Here is a 20,881-nt window from a genome sequence, read left to right on the forward strand (position 1 = left end):
AGGTCTGTCTCCTGCATATTCTCTGTATCTGTCTCTCTCTGTGTCTGTCTCTCTCTGTCTTTCCATTTCTTTCTGGGTCTGTTTCTTTTATCTCTCTGTCTCCCCATCTCTTTCTCTCTCTGTCTTTCTTTCTTTTTTTGGCATTTCTCAGAATGTCCAAACAAGCTATGCCTCCCATAATTTCCTAGAAGGAAAACAACAGAAGTCTATTGAGAACAATCTAAAAATCATAAACCAAGGAACACGTTCACTGGTGTTACAGGTGCTATTTATCTAAGATTCCACCCATTTCTCATACTTCCCAAATTGTTCGACACCACGGCTAAGATCTTGTGGGCACTATTTCGTATAAGACTCTGCGTGAACGTGGCTCTTTGACAGCTGTGCAGACGTCTAACTTCAGTGGGGAGAACATATCCAAGTTGTATCCTTTGACAGAAGATGAATTCTCATTTGGTTTAAAAAAATAAAACGTGGACATTTCACCCCAGAAATAGTTGAGCTTTGTTCTTGTGGGTTCCTGAATTAATTCCGTGGCTAATTAAATGAGAGATGAAGGTTCTCTACTCATGTCATCATGGGGTAATTTTTTAAACTACAAATGTTTCTACTTCATTAATGCACTTTTAAGGATGTAAATGTAGACAAATGGGCTATCTTGCATAAAAGCTGTTATCTCGGTTGTAGTGTTCTTGAAGTATGTCAGACAGACAACCTGCCGCTAACTTTTTCAACATGCACCCGGAACAAGAAAAGGCAACCTTCTCAGACCCACTTGGCCCTGAGCAATCTGGTAAACTGAGTGAGTTTGTTTTGGTACCGGAAATCACCGGTTACCTTTGAGTAGACCCTGACTCCTGGCGGCCCCACATGTGTTAGGGTAGAACTGTGCTTAAAAGGGTTTTCAATGGCTGATTTTTCAGGAGTAGATTGCCAGGCCTTTCTTCCAAGGCACCTCTGGGCGGACTTGAACCTCCAATCTTTTGGTTAACTGCTGAGTGCTTTCACTATTTCCACCTTTTCCATGCCTCCCCTCACACCCCATAGATGTGAGCTCCTTTCTCATTCTTTGCTGGCTGTCTTGGGATTCTTGCTAAAGTTGAGTCACTTAATGGCAGGCAGTGGAGGAAAGGATTTAGCACAATGGAAAGGAGACAGGCTTTGGAGTTAGGTATACATGGTCCTGAGAAGGTAAGTGGAGCAAATGGTGAATTCGCTCAGCTGCTAAGCGCAAGACTGAAGGTTCTAGTCCACCCGACGGTGCCACGGAAGAAAGACCTGGCAATCTGCTTTCAAAAAAAACAGCCACTGAAAACCTTATGGAGCAGTGTACTATCCTGACACACTTGGGTTCTCCCTGAGTTGGGGTTGACTTGATGGCAGCTGGCATGGAATGATATGATATAGCAGGTAGACACAGTCCTACCCCCAATTCTAATCATCTTGGGCCGTGTGCCTTTGGACAAAGTATTTTACCTTAGGTTTAAAATGATGGGAAACAAAGGCGCAGGGGGGTGGGTTGTCTTCGTGTAGTTTTAAGGTTCCCTGTGATTAAAATGAGTGGTACAAATTGATGGTGCTCCGTACCTCAGGCTGCCCCTTCTGCCTTCTCTGATAACTGGGCTTCTTCTGCCATCTTCCTGCAGTTACAACAGCCTCCTCTTTCTCTCCCAGACACCCTTATGGACATCACCTTAATCAGTTGCCTTTGAGTTGACCCTGATTCATGGCAACCCCATATGTGCCAGAGTAGAACTGTGCCCAGAGGTTTTCGCTGGCTGATTTTTTGGAAGTATCACCAGGCCTTTCTTCCAAGGCACCTCAGGTGGACTCAAACCACCAACCAAGTGTGTTAACTGTTTGCACTGCCCAGGGACTCCCTGTTGTTGTTGTGTGCCATCCAGTTGATTCCAATTCATGACGACCTCATGATGACCCTATGTGACAGAGTAGAACTGCCCCACAAGATTTCCTAGACTGTAATCTTTATGGGATCAGATTGCCAGGTCTTTCTCCCATGGAGCTGCTGGGTGGGTTTGAACTGCCGACCTTCTGGTGAGCAGCTGAGTGCTTCCGCATTGCTCTACCAGGGCTCCTTAGGAACTCTCCCAGTTATCCTAATAGAATTGTCCCTCTTATTCAGAGCAAGATGGCATCCTGAGTAAGAATTCTACCTCTGGGGAAGGCCTACTGCTTTCAGACCCTCACCTGACTTTCACCATTATCTTTGGGTTCTCTCATCTCGCTGCAGACTACCTATATCTCAATTCTATCAATTGACAGTCTGACATCTTTTTTAAAAAAAAATTAATTTTGTTGTTGAGGCTGTACACTGCAAAACGTAGACCAATTCAACAATTTCTACATGTACAATTCAGTGACATTGATTACATTCTTGGAGTTGTGCAGCCATTCTCACCCTCCTTTTCTGAGTTGTTCCTCCTCCATTAACATAAACTCACTGCCCCCTAAGGTTCCTATCTAATCTTTTGAATTGCTGTTGTCAGTTGGGCCCCACAGAGATAGTTCTTAAAAGAGCACAATGCTCAAGGCAGACATTCTTTACTAGTTAAGCTAAGCTCTTGTTTGGTTTAAAGAATATTTCAGGGGATATTTTTGGCTTATGGCTTAAAGATTATTTCAGGACAATAGTTTCAGGGGTTCACGCAGCCTCTATGGCTCCAGGAAGTCTGGAGGCCATGAGAATTTCTGGCATCTTCTTTATCAGAAGCCTGAGGAGAAAAAAATCTATTTTCCTTGGGTCTTCCCAGTCCAGGTGGGAGTAGCCAGCATTTCCCCAAAGATGCTCTACTTTCCTCAGTGAAAACCAAATGTGAATAAAATTTTAATTCCAAAAAGTAAAGACATATTCATTGATGTCCTTTGCCTTTTTCTCAAACATTTCTCGTTCAGTGAACATTTATTTGGTACCCTGTCGGACCCCTGACCACCCATCTGTCAGTATGTTTGGAAGCAGATTGCCAGGCCTTCCTTCCGAGGTGCCTCCGGGTGCACTTGAACTTCCAACCTTTTGGTGAGCAGCTGAGCATGTTAACCGTTTGCATCACCCGGGACTCCTAAACAGTTGCTATGGTGACTTTCGTGTTGCTGTGATACTGGAAATTATGCCACCCGTCGGCGTTTCAAATACCAACAGGGTCACACTCATGGTGGACAGGCTTCAGTAGAGCTTCTTGACCAAGACAGACTAGGAAGAAAGGCCTGGCAATCTACCTCTGCAAATCAGCTGATGAAAACCCTATGGGATCACAACAGAACACTGTCTGATATAGTGCTGGAAGGTGAGCCCCCAGGTTGGAAGAAACTCAAAATACAGAGTGGCTGCAACAGTGATCTCAAACATACCGACGATGGTGAAGATGGCGCGGGACCAGGATACGTTTCGTTCTGTTGTGCGTGGGGCAGCCCTGACTTAGAGCTGACTCGATGGCAACTAGCAAAACAACAGTCTGACTCAAGGAAAAGTGTTAATGTTTATACCTTGTCATGGATTGAATTGTGTCCCCCAAAATATCTGTTCCAGATTTGTGTGGTTGTCCACCATTCTGTCATCTGATGTGATTTTCCTGTGTGTTATAAATCCTGCCTCTTTGATGTTAATGAGGTGGGATTAGCGGCAGTTGTGTTAATGAGGTAGGACTTAATCTACAAGATTAGATTTTGTCTAAAGCCAATCTCCTTTGAGATATAAAAGAGAGAAGCATGCAGAGAAACTGGGGGCCTCATACCACCAAGAATGCAATGCTGGGAGCAGAGAGCATCCTTTAGACCTGAGGTTCCTGTGCTGAGAAGCTCCTCAACCGAGAAAGATTGATGACAAGGACCTTCCTCCAGAGCTGACAGAGAGAGAAAGCCTTCCCCTGGAGCTGGTGCCCTGAATTTGGACTTTTAGCCTCCTAGACTGTGAGAGAATAAACTTCTCTTTGTTAAAGCCATCCACTTGTGGTATTTCTGTTACAGCAGCACTAGGTGACTAAGACAGCCTCCACTGTGGTATTTCTGTTACAGCAGCACTAGGTGACTGAGACACCATCCACTGTGGTATTTCTGTTACAGCAGCACTAGGTGACTGAGACACCATCCACTGTGGTATTTCTGTTACGGCAGCACTAGGTGACTGAGACACCATCCACTGTGGTATTTCTGTTACGGCAGCACTAGGTGACTGAGACACCATCCACTGTGGTATTTCTGTTACGGCAGCACTAGGTGACTGAGACACCATCCACTGTGGTATTTCTGTTACGGCAGCACTAGGTGACTGAGACACCATCCACTGTGGTATTTCTGTTACGGCAGCACTAGGTGACTGAGACACCATCCACTGTGGTATTTCTGTTAGAGCAGCAGTAGGTGACTGAGACACCATCCACTGTGGTATTTCTGTTACAGCAGCACTAGGTGACTGAGGCACCATCCACTGTGGTATTTCTGTTACAGCAGCACTAGGTGACTGAGGCACCATCCACTGTGGTATTTCTGTTACAGCAGCACTAGGTGACTGAGACACCATCCACTGTGGTATTTCTGTTACAGCAGCACTAGGTGACTGAGGCACCATCCACTGTGGTATTTCTGTTACAGCAGCACTAGGTGACTGAGACACCATCCACTGTGGTATTTCTGTTACAGCAGCACTAGGTGACTGAGACACCATCCACTGTGGTATTTCTGTTACAGCAGCACTAGGTGACTGAGACACCATCCACTGTGGTATTTCTGTTACAGCACACTAGGTGACTGAGACACCATCCACTGTGGTATTTCTGTTACAGCAGCAGTAGGTGACTGAGACACCATCCACTGTGGTATTTCTGTTACAGCAGCACCAGGTGACTGAGACACCATCCACTGTGGTATTTCTGTTACAGCAGCACTAGGTGACTGAGACACCATCCGCTGTGGTATTTCTGTTACAGCAGCACTAGGTGACTGAGACACCATCCACTGTGGTATTTCTGTTACAGCAGCACTAGGTGACTGAGACACCATCCGCTGTGGTATTTCTGTTACAGCAGCACTAGGTGACTGAGACACCATCCACTGTGGTATTTCTGTTACAGCAGCACCAGGTGACTGAGACACCATCCGCTGTGGTATTTCTGTTACAGCAGCACCAGGTGACTGAGACACCATCCACTGTGGCATTTCTGTTATAGCAGCACTAGGTGACTGAGACACCATCCACTGTGGTGTTTCTGTTACAGCAGCACTAGGTGACTGAGACACCATCCACTGTGGTATTTCTGTTACAGCAGCACTAGGTGACTGAGACACCATCCACTGTGGTATTTCTGTTACGGCAGCACTAGGTGACTGAGACACCATCCACTGTGGTACTTCTGTTATAGCAGCACCAGGTGACTAAGACACCAACCACGTGTGGTATTTCTGTTATAGGAGCACTGGGTGACTAAGACGTGCCTTGAGCAAATGAAAATATACAAGAAGATCCCAAGTTACAGCATCTTCACAGACAGAATTAGATACGAACCAGCTAATGAACCATTTTAAATCCTTTTGGGATAAGGTGGCGTATAGTAGAGATATAAATCCCTAAAAATAAATCAGGCGTTTAGTTCTGCTTAATATCAGTTAAAATATTATGGTAAATAGAATTATTTCATGATGTGTGTGTGTGTATTTTTTTTTTTCCTTTAACATACTCTTTATTCAGAATTAAGCCCCATTAAGTCGTAAAAGTAATTCTACCGTGGCTGAAAGCTGAATTGTTAAACTCTCTGGGATGCAGGTTTATTAAGAGCAATTTGTCTTCAAGCTTTGGTGTGCAGGCTCTTTAACTGCTCAGCAAATCTCTCTGGAGCTCATGCAGTGTATAAAGCAGTGTGTTGAATATGATGAAATGTACCGTTTTCTTTGGAAGAGAGAGAGGAGGAACTGAGGCTGCTTGTTGAATTGGTGCCTTCTTTGTTGTCGTTAGGTGCCATCGAGTCAGTTCTGACTCACAGCGACCCTATGTACAAGAAAGAAACACTGCCGGGTCCTGCACCATCCTCACAATCGTTGTTACGCTTGAGCCCATTGCTGCAGCCACTGTGTCAGTCCACCTCATTGAGGGTCTTCCTCTTTTCCGCTGACCCTGTACTTTACCAAGCATGATATCCTTCTCCAGGGACTGATCCCTCCTGGCAACATGTCCAAAGTATGTGAGACGCAGTCTCACCATTCTTGCTTCTAAGGAGCATTCTGGTTGTACTTCTTCCAAGACAGATTTGTTTATTCTTCTGGCAGTTCATGGTATATTCAGCATTCTTCTCCAACACCATAATTGAAAGGCATCAATTTATTTCCTGGGTGCATGCGTGAAAAAAAAAAATTGAAAATGGATAGCAGTGCTGATAGTAAAACATGGGGAATGTAACGCCACTGAATTGTACATGTAAAAATAGTCGAAATGGCAAATGCTTTGCCTAATATATTTCACCATTAAAAAAAAAAGTTGTAAGAAATGTAAGAACATGGTCATCAACCCAAAAGGAAGCCCTGTACCCGTTAGCAGTTTCTCCCCATTGCTCTCCCCCAGCCTCCGGCCACCATGAATCTATTTCTGTCTCCACGGATTTGTCTGCTGTGAACGTTTCAAGTATGTGGGGCCATAGGGTACGTGGCCCTTTGTGCTTGGCTTTTGTCACTCAGCGTTATGTTTTGGAGGCTTATTCTGTAGGGATCTTGTACGTTGTTGTTGTTAGTTGCCTTCGCTTTGATTTTGGCTCATTGAGACCCCATGTGTGCAGAGTAGAACTGCTCTGTGGGGTTGTCAAAGCTGTGACCTTTTGGGAGCAGATCAACAGGCCTTTCTTCCTAGGGACTCGTAGGTGGATTCGAACCACCAACCTTCGAGCTAGTAGTCAAGCGCTTAATTGCTGTGCCACCAGGGACTCCTGCAAATCTCCTGTAGGTGAATCAAAGCCAAGCAGCTGTCTCTTTCTTTTTCTATTCCTGCCTGCTGACTCGTGTCCCGTTCTTAACAATTTTTACCTATTTTCTGCTTATTGATTTCTTTAGGATCCACTTAAACATACAACTTGGCTGCATGCTCTTCTATGGGAGTAATATTTCAAGTCATTGAGAAATGCACGTGAAAAGATTCACGGTAACGTTTTAAGGAAAGTGGGCGTTCTGTCTTACTGCCATTGGAAATTAAACGCCTCAAATTTTTTAGTGTAAAAAAGAATTTTTTTTTTTCCTCCTGTCCTAAGCCAAGGGTTCTCAATCTCAGCACTATTGACGTTTGGTTCCAGGTCATTCTCTGGGGTGGGTGCCGTCCTGTGCACTGTAGGATGTTTAGCAACATCTCTGGTCTCTACTCACTAGATGCCAGTATCACCCCACTCCCAATTGTGACAACCAAGAATGTCTCCAGACGTTGACAAGGGTTCCTGGGGGCAGAATTCCCCCCAGTGAAAACCACTGCTGTAGACAGATGGTGTCATGGATTGACTTGTGTCCCCCAAAGTGGGGTCACCTTGGCTGGGTCGTAATTCCCAGTATTGTGTGGTTGTCCCCCATTTCGTGATCTGATGTGATTTTCCTATGTGTTGTAAATCCTAATCTCTGCCTGTGGTTGATGAGGCAAGATTAGATTATGTTAAAGAGGATTAGGGTGGGATGCAACACCCTTACTCAGATCACAGCCCTGATCCTATGTAAGGGGAGTTTTTCTGGGCTGTGGCCTGCATTGCCTTTTATCTTACAAGAGATAAAAGGAGAGAGAAGCCAGCAGAGAGACAGGGACTTCATTACCACCAAAAAAGAAGCTCTGGGAGTGGAGCGTGTACTTTGGACCCAGGGTCCCTGCGCTGAGAAGTTCCTAGACCCAAGGGAAGATTGATGCCAAGACACATGGAGATTTCCACGGAATATCAGGCCCACAGATGTTGAAAGGAGACAAGGACCTTCCCCCAGAGCTGTCAGAGAGAGAAAGCCTTCCCCTGGAGCTGGCATCTTGAATTCAGACTTCTAGTCTCCTAAACTGTGAAAGAATACATATCTGTTTGTTAAAGCCATTCACTTGTGGTATTTCTGTTACAGCAGCGCTAGATAAAAGATTGATACGTAGGTGATAAATAGATAGATAGATAGATGATAGATAAATACGAAAAACCAAGCCCATTGTTGATTCCAACTCCTAGTGACCCTGTAGGACAGAGTAGGACTGCCCCATTAGGTTTCCAAGGCTGTAATCTTTACGGAAGCAGACTGCCACATCTTTCTCCCATGGAACGGCTGGTGGTTTGGACTGCGGACCTTTCTGTTAGTAGCCGAGTGCTTAACCACTGTGCAACCAGGGGTCCATCTAGATGGGGAGATACCATATTTTTACTCAAATAATGGATACCTCTTATGTTTATTTGCCAACTGTACTCTCTGCCTACGAGGTATTTTGTCAGACATAACCATGCTACGCTAATTGTTTTTAATAGCAACATGTAAAAAAATGGGCATAGTGGCACTTAGGAAAATACCTTGTTGGGGGGGGTGAGGAGGGCGTAGTTGGCAAAAAAAAAAGTAGAAGGTGCACATTATTTGCATAAAAATATGGTGAATAGACAGAAGATAGATGATGAATGGATGGATTGATTGATGGATACATGGATAGGTAGACAGACAGATAGGTGGATAGATGATAGGTAAGTTAGGTAGACAGAGACATAGACAGATATATAAACAGGTGACAGTAGACTGACAGATAGCAGACAGAGTCTCTTACGCCAGCACAGGGTTTCTCAGCCTGGGCACCACTGATATTTGGGGCCGGCTTCTGGGTCATCCTCTGTGGTGGGGGCTGTCCTGTGCACTGTAGGGTGTTGATCAACATCCCTAGTTTTCACCCACTAGATGCCAATAGCACCGCCTGGTATTATGATAACCAAAAGAATTTCTGGACATTTTTAAATGTCCCCAGCTGGGGGAATGAGGGAGCAAATAACCCTTATTTGAGAGGGATTGACCTAGAGCCTGGAATTATGACGTGTGCACAATCAATTTCGTATTATTAAAAAACAAAAAACTCAAAAGGAAGAAGACTTCTTCAAGAATTAAATGGAACATCAGTTCGAGCACTGAAACTCAAACATGTGTTGGACCTTCTTGCCCAATTCTTCAACCCGGGGTTTTCTGTCTTTATTGGAATTAGATACACGAAGCATGAAGTAATACTAGAGATCACATTGTTGTTGTTAGTTGCTGTCAAGTCCATCCCGTCTCACGGGGACCCTGTGTGTGCAGAGTAGAACTGCTCCATTGGGTTTTCAAGGCTGTGACCTCTCAGAAGCAGATTGTCAGCAATTTCTTCTGAGGCACCTCCGGGTAGGTTCGAACCACCAACCTTTCCGGTAGTAGCTGATATGAACCCATTTATTATCTGCCCTGGAATAATGGGGGTCCAAAATGCTAAATAATTTGTCAAAAACATATCTCTTCTTGTTAAGAATCAAGATTGTTGTCCTTGCTGTACTTCATTTTTTTTTTTTTTTTAAAACCTAAAATATTTCATCCCTTTTAGAAGGATGGTTAAAAATAGATCCACAGTGAGAAAGTAAGACCAGCTATGTAATCAAGGGCAATTGAAATATACAGTGGCTCTTATTTCTTCTTTAGTCTGAGAGAAACACCATTTCCACTGACCTTGTAACGTATACTAGCTAGAGAGAATTTTATCTTCTTTTTACTATGTGGACAGAATTTTAAATTCTCATAGATTTCACAGTTTCTGGACCCATTCAAGTTAAAATGACCCACCTGAAACCATTGCCCAGGGGTAGTCTTTAAACCCTAAGTGTTAGGGCTTAAACCAAAACTGTTCACTGAAAGTCATTTTAAACCAAACAATGATGTCATTGAATTCAGTTGAGTCAGTTCCGACTCATGGTAACCCCATGGGACAGAGTAGAATTGCCACATAGGGTTTTCTAGTCTGTAATCTTTTTGGAAGCAGTTCATCAGGTCTTTCACCTGAGGAGTTACTGGGTGGATTCAAACCACCACCAACCTTTTGGTTAGCAGCCAAACACTTAACCACTGCACAACCAGGGACCCTTGTGATGATCATAGGGTTAGATATTTGCCTGTGTGATAAATACTTGTCAAATGAGAAATAAGGGGAACACTTGACTCCAGAAGTTTAACCATTGCACCACCAGGGCTCCTAAATCAAAAATACCCAAACCAAACCAAACTCATTGCCATTGAGTCGATTCTGACTCATAGTGACCTATAGGACAGAGTACAACAGCCCTATAGGGTTTTCTAGGATGTAATCTTTATGGGAGAAGACTGCCAGGTCTTTCTCCCACAGGAAGCCCTGGTGGCCCAGTGGTTAAACATTGAGCTGCTAACGAAAAGGTCGGCAGTTCAAATATACCAACCACTCCTTGGATACTCTATGGGGCAGTTCTGCTGTGTCCTATAGGGTCACTATGAGTTAGAATGGACTCGACAGCAATGGGTTTGTTTTGTTTTGTTTTTTCCCCACAAATCAGTTAGGTGGGTTTGAGCCACCAATGTTTCAGGTAGTAGCTGAGCACTTAAAAATGGTGCCACCAGGGTTCCTAAATGAAATAATTGTTGTTGCTATCGTTAGATGCTGTCATGTCAATTCCAACTCATAACAACCCTGCATATAATGATTGCATTCTTCGAGTTGTGCAACCATTCTCACCCTCCTTTTCCAAATTTTTCCTCCCCCATTAACATAAACTCACTGTCCCCTAAGCTTCCTATCTAACCTTCCCAGCTGCTATTGTCAATTAGAAGCTATGTTTAAAGGTCAGTCGGTAATAATTTGAGTTGTTCTTTGAGAAAATGTTGTAAGAAATCCTGCATGTTCACTAGTTGTTTTGTAAACCCCATTCTGGCCCAGTTTCCATGGGAACGTAAACTAATAGCAGTAAGCTGGAGTATGAAAACCTGTAAAGGACCTTTCTTCTCTTGAACACTTTTGACTGTTTCTAATCAGAAGTGCTGATTTTAGCAAATTGGGAAATTTGAAACTTTTGTAGTTGCTATTCTGAATTTTTGTTGTGTTGCTCTTAAATTGTCCTTTAACCTAAGAAATTTTGATAAAGTCAAAATAAATTAAAAATCCTTCTTTAATCCAAATCTATTCAGTATAGCAGGTTTAGTACATTATATGAAGTGTCTTAATAGCAAAGACAAATCCAGGAAATACTTGGAGTAGGAATAAATTCTTGAAAAATATTCCTATACTGGTTTACAGAGTGTCTTTGGCTGGATTCTCTAGAGAATCAAAACCAATAAAGCATATAAATATATATACAGAGAGAGAGATTTATAACAAGAAAATGGCTCATGTGGTTGTAGAGGCTGGAACGTCCCGAGTCCGTGGGTCAGGATAGAGGCTTCTTCTGATGCAGGTGGCCACAGGGGCTGGAGAACCCAAGATCGGCAGGTCGGAGAGCAGGGCTCTTGTTCACACATACGCTGTGAAGATCGGCAGGCAAGACTGCAGGTAAGCTGCTAGCTCAAGTCTTAAGAGCCAGAGATCTGATGAACAGGAGCCAGCTGCAGGATCCAGAACAAACAAAAAGCCCAAGACTCCCCAGAATACCCACTTATTGGTTGCAGCCCACATACCCAAGGAAACTCCCTTTCAACTGATTGACTGCTCACAGAAAATCCCATCATGGAGGTGATCACATAATATCAAATCTCATCACAGAAGTGATCACACCATCACACAACTATCAAACCACTGAGGATCATGGCCCAGCCAAGTTGACACACAACCTTCACCATCACAGGGGGAAACACTTTCAAATGGAAAGGAACGATCCTGGGATATCCTGTTCTGATTTTTTTCCCAGCACTTTGAATATTGCTTCTTCCCCACTAATCCCTTTATTTTCTTTAAGACGTTTCACCTTTGTCTTTTGGTGTTGTGTTCAGTTGTAAAATTTAAAATACGCATTTTATCTGCTGCAGAAATGACAAAGGTCTTTAGATGGAGCTTACACGCTGACTTGCAAAATCGGGGCAGGGAAGAGTTTTGCTTAATCGCTTCAAATTTAATGGCCATTAAAAAAATATTGTTTCACCTGACCTGAAGAAACCTTTTAGGTTACCTTGTAGCCAACTGAGTTTAAAGTTGTAATAAAATATTTATAGTTACCGAATGTATCTCAGATCTGAACTACTGCAGCTGTAGAAGCTAGAGCTAACAGATTTGCCCTAAATGGTGTTTGCAAAGCAAAACAAACTCTTTGTATTTAAAGTGGGTTCTTTTTCCTTTCTCTGTTCAGTCTCTGGGGGGTCTCCTACAGCCTCAGGCTTACAACTGCGTGTTCAGTTGACAATTCTCAAATTTCTATGGCCAATTCAGACCACTCTCCTGAGCTTTTGGAAATCTATTGCCGTGCCTGATCATGACATGAGCACCTGCCATCTACCATGTGCAGAAGAGAGCTTCGATTCTCTTATATCACAGATGTACGATTAGGTTAAGGATTACTGTAGATTGGTGGGGTTATGTCGATTTGCTGTCTAATAAGCTTGTTTTCTATGTCTCTGGGTGGCGCAAATGGTTCGCATTTAACTGCTAACTGAAGGGTTGGCTGTTCGAACCCACCTGGAGGTGCTGTGGAAGAAAGGCCTGGCGATCTTCTTATGTAAAGGTGACAGCCAAGAAAACCCTGTGGAGCTCGCTTCTGCTCTATAACACATGGGGTCACCCATGAGTCAAGATCGATTCGACAGCAATGGGCTTAGTTTTTATCTTTTTTTAATTCTTGCTTCCGATCCCATTAGTTGTTCTTTTGTTTATTATTTCTTTAACCTTTTTGGAAATCCTTCTGTTATTCTGTGGCTGTCTTCTATAGTTAAACTTTAAAACACTTCTTATTTCCAAACTTAAGAAAGAAAAAAATTTCATTCAAGTTTCTATCTAGGGATTGTAAAGACAAATGAGAATTTAAAACCCAGAGGTTTGTATTCCCACCATCGAAAATAAGACAAGAGGCCCTTTTACTTCCCGGCTCTTTCAGAATTCATTTTGAGATAACTTGTAATGGTGGCCACAAGCCAAGGGACCCCCGGAGCCACCTGAAGCTGAGAGAGACCAGAAAGGGTCTTCCCCTAGAGCTGGGGGAGGGATCCAGGCCCTGCCGACACCTGGAATTCAGACTAGCAGCCTTCAGAACTGGGAGACAATAATTTCTGTTGTTTAAGGCCCCCCACTTGGCAGAGCTTTGTTCCAGCAACCCTAGCAAACTAATACAGTAATCAAAAGCAATTCTATAAAATATAAACAGAGCTGTCTTTCAACATACATGGAACATCCATGAACCAAAGTTCATTTAAAAAGAATGATATTTATTTTATTTTTGTTGTTGTACACAATAGGGAAGCCCTGGTGGCATAGTGGTTAAGAGCTCAGCTGCTAACCAAAAGGTCGGCAGTTGGAATCCACCAGCCACTTCTTGGAAACCTTGTGGTTTCTATTCTGTCCTATAGTGTTGTTATGAGTCAACATTGACTCAACCGCAAAGAGTTTTTTTTTTTTTTTAATGAGAATATACACGGCAGAACATACATCAATTCAACAGTTTCTACACGTACAAGTCAGTGACATTGGTTACTTTCTTCCAGTTTTAAAACCATTCTCACCCCCCTTTTCTGAGTTGTTCCTCCTGCAATGACATAAACTCACTGCCCCCTAAGTCCAAATTTCATTTTTAAGGAAAATAGTATTGTTTTATATGAATGCCATTAATTCCGTTCCCTTCAACCTCCTTAAAAAAAAAACAAAAACAAAAACCATTGCCATCGAGTCGATTCTGACTCATAGCAACCCTATAGGACAGAGTAGAACTGCTCCATAGGGTTTCCAAGGAGCGCCTGGTGCATTTGAACTACTGACCTTTAGGTTAGCGGCTGTAGCTCTTAACCACCAAACCTCCTTAGGAGACAACTATGCTAATGAATTTCGTGTTCAGTTTTTCAATGCTTTTGACTTTATATATATATATATATATTTGTGTGTGGATTTTATGAAACTTTCATTTCCATTGGGCAGTATTTCCTGAGATTAAACCATGTCATTACCCTTTGCAGCACAAAGGATAAACCATGAATTTGTCCGTTTTGCCCTTGATAGACATTTGGGTTGTTCCCATCACATTTTGTTTTTATAGATGGTAAAAAAACAGAAAAACCAAACCTGTTGCTGTTGAGTTAGATTGCGACTCAAAGCAACCCCATAGGATGCAGTAGAATTGCCCCATAGGTTTCCAACCAGTGGGTGGTGGATTTGAACTGCTAACGTTTTGGTTAGTGGTGGAATGCTTAACCACTGCGCCACCAGGGTTCCAAATTATAGATGGGTGTTAGTGTGAAAATCCTTGTGCCTGTCTCCCGACTCACTCAGAAATGGCTGGAGGCTAGGCAATCTGCCTCTTTAAACTTCGTTGTTGTTTATCCTGAGACTGATTAATTTTGCTCAGCATGATGTTTTCAGAGCTCATCCATGTTGTGGTATGCATCAGGATTTCATTTCTCTTTATGTTGTTGTTTGGTGCCATCCAGTCGGTTCTGACTCATAGTGACCCACGTACAACAGAACGAAACATTGCCTGGTCCTGCACCATCCTCATAATCGTTGTTATGCTTGAGCTCATTGTTGTAGCCACTGGGTCAATCCATCTTGTTGAAAATCTTCCTCTTTTTCGTTGACCTTCTACTTTACCTATTGTGATGGCCTTCTCCAGGGACTGGTCTTTCCTGTCCAAAAGTATGTGAGGTGAAGTCTGGTCATTCTCGCTTCTAAGGAGCATTCTGGCTGTACTTCTTCCAAGACAGACTTGTTCATTCTTCTGGCAGTCCATGGTATAGTCAATATTCTTCAACAACACCGTAATTCAAATGCATCAATTTTTCTTCGGTCTTCCTTTTCATTGTCTAGCTTTCACATGCATATCATGCGATTGAAAATACCATGGCTTGGGTCAAGGACACCTTAGTCTTCAAGGTGACATCTTTGCCTTGCAGCACTTTAAAGAGGTCCTTTGCAGCAGATTTGCCCAACGCCATGTGTCTTTTGGTTTCTTGATGCTGCTTGCGTGGGCATTGATTGTGGATCCCAGTAAATTGAAATTCTTTGACAACTTCAATCTTTTCTCCATTTATCATGATGTTGCTCATTGGTCCAGTTGTGAGGATTTTTGTTCTCTTTATGTTGAGGTGCAATCCATACTGAAGGCTGTGGTCTTTGATCTTCATCAGTAAGTGCTTCAAGTCCTCTTCACTTTCAGCAAGCAAGGTTGTGTCATCTGCATACGCAGATTGTTAATGAGTCTTCCTTCAATCCTGGTGCCGTGTTCTTCTTCATATAGTCTTTATGGCTGAGTGGTATCCCATTGTATCGATGGACCACATACATCTGTTGATGGACATTTAGGTTGTTTCCACCTTTGTTAATGAGTCTTCCTCCAATCCTGATGGCGCCTTCTTCTTCATGTAGTCTTTACAGTTGAGTGATATTCTATCGCATGGATGGACCACATCGTGTTATCCATTCATCTGTTGATGGACATTTAGGTTGTTTCCACCTTTGGCTACTGTGGGGAGTGTTGCCATGAACAGCGATGTACAGGCTTCTATTGGTATTCCTACTTTCACTCTCTCTGGGTTTATTCCTAGGGTTGGTGTTTCTCTGCTCCAGTTTTTGAAGAACCACGAAATGTTTTACACAGCGGCTATCCGCAATGGATGCGGATTCCCAGGGAAGCTTTTAAAGTAACTTTAAACGGAATCTTGAGCAAGCTATATATTTAATATTCAAAACCAGGTAGCATCTCGTTCTGTTGTTCATGGGGTCGCCATGAATCAGACTAAACCTGATGACAACTAACAATAACAGCAGCCACCTAGCAAAAAGACATCTTTCTGTAAGTTACTTTGACACAAGACTTCTTTGGCCTGGGATGGATTCTGGGTGTTGTGCTGGGTGGGGCGGGAGAGTCTGTGAAACTGTAAGGCAACGTTGAGTCACCGTGATATCGGGGCTCCAAATCAAGGTCCCCTTGGACGAAGGCAAAAGTCACTTCACAGAGGACGTTCCCGAGCCAACGAAAGCTGGCTCTGTTCCTTTCAGCTTTGGCTTTGAGGATTCTTCCTAGAAAACAATAGTTGAAAAGATGATCTTACCCGTTGCCGATGAGCGGGATTAAATAATAGAGTGTTCTTTAGCCCAGAAAGGCCCCTGGCTCCCAGTGGTCTGAATGGCATTTGTATCACAGGCCTGATGGTTTCCACAAAAGAACCTCCTGGAAATATAGCAGGGGGAGAATGCAGGAGGAAATATTAACTCATCCCTTCTGAGTTTTTGTGGAATAGAATGGCTGCATTTTTTTTTGGTCAGGTTTTTATGAAATGCTATTTGTGATGCCTCAAATTTGTAGGACAACGTATGGTATCCAGAGATGATAATTTAGCTTAAATATAGAGAAAATGAAAGAGTCCTCACATGCTACGTCTCACATACTTTAGACATGTTGTCAGGAGAGATCAGTCCCTGGAGAAGGACATCATGCTTGGTAAAGTAGAGTGTCAGCAAGAGAAGAAGTCCCTCAACGAAACAGATTGATACGGTGGCTGCAACAAGGGGCTCAAGCATAGGAACGATAGTGAGGATGGAGCAGGACCAGGCAGTATTTCATTCTGTTGTACATAGAGCACTGCTGTGAGTCAGAACTGACTTGATGGCACCTAACAGCAACAACCTTTCCAGAAGCAGATCTCCAGGACTTTCTTCCGCAGTGCTGCTGGGTGGGTTTGAACTGCCCACCTTTAGGTCAGTAGCAAAGTGTAAACAGCTTGCCCCACCCAGGACAGGCTTTCTATAGTGTCTTAGCAAATGAATGAATAAAGCCTAACATTTCCACATCTCTGAGCCCTTGGAGAATCTGATGGAGGGTATAGGGTAGACTCTTTTCCCAGTTGTTAGGGATTGAATTTCGTCCCTCCAAAATATGTGTTGGAATCCTAACCCCTATGCCTGTGGATGTGATCCCATTTGGAAATAAGGTCTTCTTTGTTATGTTGTTGTTTTCAGGTGCCATTGAGTTGGCTCCCACTCATAGTAATGCTGTGTATAATAAGACAAAACACTGCCTGGTCCTGCACCATCCTCACAATCCTTGTTACGTTTCAGCCCATTGTTGCAGCCACTGTGTCAATCCATCTTCTTGAGGGTTTTCCTCTTTTTCAGTTCTTGGCCTTTTGGCTAAGAGGAAATGTGTGTCATTATGTTAATGAGGCCGTACCAGTGCAGGGTGTGTCTTAAACCTAATGACTCCTAAGTTATAAGAGGTGGATTGACACAGTGGCTGCAACAATGGGCTCAAGCATAGCAAGGATTGTGAGGATGGTGCAGAACCGGGCAGTGTTTTGTTCTGTTGTGCATAGGGTCGCTATGAATTGGAACCAACTCGACAGCACCTAACAACATAGACTCAGAGACAAGCACGCACAAATAGGGGGAAGATTGATGTCACGTGAAGATCACCAAGGATCCCAGGAATTCCAGGGCTGCAGAAGCTGAAAGAGACAAGGACCTTCCCCCAGAGCTGACAGAGAGAGAGCCTTCCCCTGGAGACTGAATTTGGACTTTTAGCCTCCTGCACTGCGAGAAAATAAATAACTGTTGTGAAAAATAATCAAATCTCACCGAAATTTGAGCATAAGAATTATTTTAAGCAGTTATTGTATACGCATATAGGGGACTACTTTGACTCCAGAAAAGGCAAATGACTGGAAGAAGCAGGCACAATGGGGATTAAAAAGAGAAGACCCGTTGCTGTCAAGTTGATGCTGACTCATAGTGACCCTATAGGACAGAGTAGAACTGCCCTAGAGGGTTTTCAAGACTGTCATCTTTATGGAAGCAGACTGCCAGGTCTTTTCTTCCGTGGAGCTGCTGATGGGTTCCAATTGTCGACTTTTCGGTTAATGGTCGAGGGCTCTAACCAGTGTGTCACCAGGGCTCCTCATGAAAAGAAGAGGAGGGAGAAACTTAGAAGATTAACCATTGGCTAATCTCAAGGTGACTGAACCCTGCCCTCCGCCTTTCATTTTTTTGTGTGTGTTTAGGTTTATTTTGGGTTGACTTTATTTTGCTTATCGGAGCCCTGGTGGCACAGTGGTGAAGAGCTCAGCTGCTAACCAAAAGGTTGGCAGTTCGAATCCACCAGCTGCTCCTTGGAAACCCTACTGTGTCCTTATAGGGTCGCTATGAGTTGGAATCAGCTCAATGGTAAGTTTTTTTGTTTGTTTGTTTGCTTTGCATTAATTTTTTTTTTAAACAACATTTTATTGTTTTCGGTGAAGATTCACCCAGCAGTTTATGTTCCCATTCAACAATTTCTACACAAGTTGTTCAGTGACATTGGTTACAGTCTTCACAATGTCTGAACATTCTCATTATTTCCGTTCTGGTTGTCCCGTTTGCATTCATCTAGTTTCCCTGCCCCTTTACCTTCTCATCTTTTTTTAAAAGTCATTGTTGACCGTTTGGTCTCACATAGGTGATTTTTTAAAGGAGCAAGTGATATTCTTTATTTTGTGAGCCACTCACAAGTGATATTCTTTATTTTGTGAGCCACTCAGTTACTTAGCTATGAGGTGACCTTACGGATTAGTTTCACTTCAAAGATTGATTTCCATCTCAGGGCAATAGTCTCAGGTACTCCTCCAGTCTCAACCAGTCTAGTAAGTCTGTTTCTTAAATTAGGAATTTGAGGTTCTGTTCTACATTCTTCTTCCATTCTACCAGGATCCATCTACTGTGGCCCTGAACAGAATGGTTGGTAGTGGTAGCCGGGCACCATCTAGTTCTTCTGGTCTCAGAGTAGATGAGGCCGTGGTTTGTGTAGACTATTTGTCCTGTAGAATCGTTGCTTCTTTGAGTCTTTGATGTTCTTCTTTCTCTTTTGCTCTGAACGTGTAGAGACTAATGGCTGCATCTTAGATTAACTGCTCAGCTTTTTAAAAGGCAGCACCATGCTTCATGAGACTGGTCCAGAAATGATTCAATGTGAATTTCATTTCACACTGACTCAGGCAAAATATTGATTAGGAGGGAGGGAAAGAGGCTCTGTTGAGTTAATGAAGCCAGGGGGAAAATGAGTTCTGTTTGGAGAAAGAAATGTAATTGGGAGACACGTGAACCGCATAATTAAACTTGGTTCTTTTTCTGTTTCATACGAGGTGGGGAAGGTTCTGGAAGCTAGGATGAGCAGGAAGGCAAATGTGGATAAGAGGACTCAGCTTAGATGTGAAAGATTTATGTTTTGGCCCTGGATGTTTTTCCTATTTGCTACCTGGGCATGGAATGTCAGGGTCCCCTTCTGTGTCTTAGTATTACCATAAGGTGTCCCTGGGTGGTACAGATGGTGAACGCTAACCAAAAGGTAGGAAGTTTGAGTCTGCCCAGAGGCACTTGGAAGAAAGGCCTGGCAATGTACTTCTCAAAAATCAGCCACACATCATCCTGAGACCAGAAGAACTAGATGGTGCCCGGCCACAACTGATGACTCCCCTGACAGGGAGCACAACAGAGAACCCCTGAGGGAGCAGGAGATCAGTGGAATGCAGACCCCAAATTCTCATAAAAAGACCAGACTTAATGGTCTGACTGAGACTAGAGGAATCCCGGCTGTGATGGTCCCCAAACCTTCTGTTGGCCCAGGAAAGGAGCCATTCCCGAGGACAACTCATGGAAGGGGCTGGACAATGGGTTGTAGAGAGATGCTGATGAAGAGTGAGGTACTTGTATCAGTTGGACACTTGAGACTGTGTTGGCAGCTCCTGTCTGGAGGGGAGATAGGAGGGTAGAGAGGGTTAGAAACTGACAAAATTGTCACGAAAGGAGAGACTGGAAGGGCTGACTCATTAGGGGGAGAATAAGTGGGAGTATGGAGTAAGGTGTATATAAGCTTATATGTGACAGACTGACTTGATTTGTAAACGTTCAGTTAAAGCTCAATAAAAATTATTAAAAAAAACAAAAATCAGCCACAGAGAACCCTATCGAGCACAGTTTTACTCTGATGCACGAGGTTGCCAGGAGTCGGAGTCAACTTGATGACAACTAACAACAACAGCAACAGCGTCACCATCTACAAATCGGGAACGAAAATGTCTTTCTCATCCCTTCTTGATACTTCTATCATGTTCAAATACAGACACAGAATGGGTGAGTGGGATGCACACTGAAAAGTTCTGTCTACAGGAAAACTGTCATTGCTACTTAACCAGTTACCATCGAGTTGACTCTGACTCATGGCGCCCCCATGTGTGTGTCACAGTAGAACTGTGCTCCATGGGGTTTTCAACAGCTGGTTTTTCACATGTAGACCTTTAGGTTAGAGCCAAGCTCTTACACATTGTGACATCAGGGCTCCTTCTAGACACTTTACCCCTAATTATCTCAGTGTGTTTTAAACAAGTATTCTATTCTCATTCATAAATAGTGTATATGCTAAGTGGTGATATTATTATATGACTTAATTGTTTTTAAGTGATTATATAATTAAAGGTCTATTTTAGAAGATCAACTGTACTCATCTTAAAAATAACATGTCCTGAGTTTGTCAAAGAAATGTAGACTATCCAAATTCCAATAACATTCTTTACTGTAGCGAAAAACTAATCACCAACTTTCTGTGTTCAGGAAAGAGGTCCTGAATAGCCAAAGTGATATTGAAGAAGAAGAACCAAGTAGCTGGCCTCACACTCTCGATCCCAAAACATACTTCACTGTTACAGTAATCCAAATAGCATGGCACTAGTTTAATCACAGACACGTAGAACAATGGAATAGAAT

General features: G+C 43.1%; 1 protein-coding gene across 2 annotated transcripts in view; it reads left to right on the top strand.

Moving 5' to 3' along the window:
* The window catches only part of LOC111747943 (protein kinase cAMP-dependent X-linked catalytic subunit), a 131,497-nt gene extending 128,227 nt beyond the window's left edge, over nucleotides 1-3,270 (top strand). For both annotated transcript variants that reach the window (XM_064277925.1, XM_064277931.1), the window contains exon 5: nucleotides 2,914-3,270. The gene's annotated coding sequence lies outside the window, so the exon portion shown is untranslated. The remainder of the gene's footprint in view (nucleotides 1-2,913) is intronic.
* Nucleotides 3,271-20,881: the final 17,611 nt, after the last annotated feature.

Source organism: Loxodonta africana, chromosome X (assembly GCF_030014295.1).
Source record: "Loxodonta africana isolate mLoxAfr1 chromosome X, mLoxAfr1.hap2, whole genome shotgun sequence".
NCBI lineage: Eukaryota > Metazoa > Chordata > Mammalia > Proboscidea > Elephantidae > Loxodonta > Loxodonta africana.